The following is a 2,996-nucleotide window of genomic DNA, read 5'->3' on the forward strand; positions in this document are numbered from 1 at the left end:
GATGAACATAGGCTGGTGATAACTGCCATTCGTTTTGTACGTTCCTTAAAAACGTAAGACAGTAGAATGGGAATGAATGACAGTGCGAAAAAGGTTTTAAAAGCCACTTCACTTTTATTAGCATAGGACTATAATGCCAATACAATGCTAAAGAGTGGTCTATGTCTCAAGGTGAACGTAATTAGGCTGGTAAAAAATTTAAGGGGTACTTAGTTGTCCCTACGAGGATGAATGCGAAAGCATTGCGACTACCAAAGGTCGAGGGTTCGACTCCCACCAAAGTTCGTGTGTTCGAATGCCACAATTAACTATATTTTAGATAAGGCTGCTGTAACTAATTTCGCCTTAATTACCACCAATAGTCGTGGGTTAGAGTGCCGTAAACAACTCTATTTTAATTAAACCTGCCTTCATGAACTGCTTCGATTGCCTTACTTGAGCTCGCTTGACTTTTTGGATCATCGTATTCATGACAACGCCAGATTTTCAGCCTCATGAGCCGTATATTGCTTTCTCATTATTAACTGCCATTGGTTTTGCACGTTCCTTAAAAACGCGAAGCACTTGAATGGGAATAAATGGCAGTGCGAAAGAGGTTTCAAAAGCCACTTCACTCTTATTAGCGTGGAGCTAGCTATAATGCCACTATACATGACAAAATAAGAAAATATGTTTCAATGGAAGAAAAGTGGTATGGCCAATGCAGTCACAATATTGCAATACATGCGAAGCCTATTCACAGAATCCTCGAAGCACTCAAACGTCTTTGGAACGCCATGTGTCCACATGAAACAGTTATCAGACGAGACAGCGTCGCGATATTATCATTTAAAAACAATTTCGATCTACCAATATCGCTGTCTGTAGTGTGCTCAGAGCTTATGTTACCAGGAGTGAACAAAAAGTCACAGGCCTGAATGGTACACCCATGACACCATGGTACACCCATTGACAGCGTAAGCTGGATATATATATATATATATATATATATATATATATATATATATATATATATATATATATATATATATATATATATATATATAACTTTATTGTGTCCATGATGGGGTCTGGGTGCGGCGGGGGTTGGGAGACTTAGGCCTCCCCTTCCTCAGACGGCGGCCAGCCCTTGCTTTCTGGCGGCGTCTTCGGCCATCCGGACGGCCCAGAGCTGCTCTTCTGGGTCCAAGCTGAGCAGCAAAGTCTCCCACTGCTCGGCCGTAGTTATGATGCGTCTAGTGTTAGTGTGGTGGGTGTTGGTGGGTGTAGCTTTCGGGCATGCCCAGATGATGTGATCGAGGTCAGCGCGGGCCTCGCAGGCTTTGCAGAGTGGGGAGTATGCATCGGGGTAAATTCGGTGGTATAGCACGGGATTTTGGAAAGTTCGCGTCTGAAGCAGTCGCCAAGTGGTAGAGGAGCGGCTCCATAGGAGCTCCCTTTTCGGCAGCACGATCTAGAAGGTCTTCTCGGCGAAGTCTGTTGGCGTCGTTTTCACGAGAATGATCTGAAATGTCCGCCCGGCGTTGCAGGCGAGTGCTGCTCTCAGCACAGCGGTCAGCTGAGCCCGGCGTTGCCTGGTTGTAGCCGCGCGCGTAGCTCTGCGATTCGCTTCTTCAGCAGCGGTGCGTACCTTTCGAGCAGGCGCCATAAAGTGTACCAAAGAGCAAACACACGTATCAAGACTACGCGGTGCACATGTTACATCCCTTCACACTTAGCATGATACGATGCTGGTGATGATTATGATGATTTATTGGCATCCATTTTGATACGCGTTGGTGGCAAATAGTTACCTAGCACGCTTGAGTTAACCGGGTTCAGCTACATGCAGCATGCATGTAGCTACAGCTGCATCTCGCAACTGTTACATGCAACTGTTACATGCAACTGCCACATGTCATGACACTGGAATACAACGCAACGGCATTGCAACGTTTGCACGCATCGACGCTACGCGGCGCGCATCTCACATCGCGTGACATGCGCAGAGTTCAGACTCAAACAGATCCAGTAACAAAAGAGAAGCCTGAGAGATCAAAATTTAGCATCCAAAGCTTTTATTGAAAAAAAAGCATAAGAAAGTGTCCCTAATAATAACACGACAGAAGGAACCGATGAAATCCCAATACAGGTAATCAACAACCTTGCTCCAGGAGCAAGGCACTGCTGACTAATGCCATAGAGGAAATGATTAAAACGAAGAAATTCCGGTTGGATGGCGCGAAAGCAAAATGAACGTCATCTACAAATTCAAAGGCGAGCTCGTACAAGCCAGTTACAGTAACGTCGGTGATATATAGAATGGCAATGCACGCCATAAAATTAGAACTTTCGAAATGGGTGGAGAAAAATGATGTACTGGGGGAACTACATAATGGGTTCAGGTCAGGCTGACGCTTAGAGGATAATATGGTTGTATTAACTCAGTGCAGAGAGATTTGAGTAGCTCAGAATAGACCTTTATCGATAGCATTTCCAGATAATAAAGAAGCCTATACGACAACGTGGACAGGGAATTCTTATGGGATATTCTTAAGCACGAAGGCATAGATGACGATTTCGTGGCGCTGCTGAGAGAAATATATAGAGGCAATTAACCGAGTACCGTTTGTATGGGAAGGTCCAAAAGGCAATGAGGTGGTGGGAATTCACCAAAGACTGGAGCAAGGATGTCCTCTGTTTCCATTGTTGTTCCCGCTTTATGTTAAGGGCATAGGAAGACGACTGGGAAATAACGCATTAGGGTTTGATTTATCCTACATGCGTAATGGCCAAATGATGCAGCAGAAGGTTCCCGGACTGATGTATGCGGATGACAAAGTGGTGCTCGCGGACAATACAAAAGATCTACAGACAAATACAAATATCTGTGGCAACGCAGCGACAAATGTAAGCCGTAAGTTTAGCACAGAGAAATCACGAATTATGATCTTCAATGAAGAGATGAGTAATTACGTGATGTCATTTCAACAGCAAGCCACGCCCATAGTCAAGCA

The sequence above is a fragment of the Dermacentor silvarum genome, unplaced genomic scaffold (assembly GCF_013339745.2).
Source record: "Dermacentor silvarum isolate Dsil-2018 unplaced genomic scaffold, BIME_Dsil_1.4 Seq1051, whole genome shotgun sequence".
NCBI lineage: Eukaryota > Metazoa > Arthropoda > Arachnida > Ixodida > Ixodidae > Dermacentor > Dermacentor silvarum.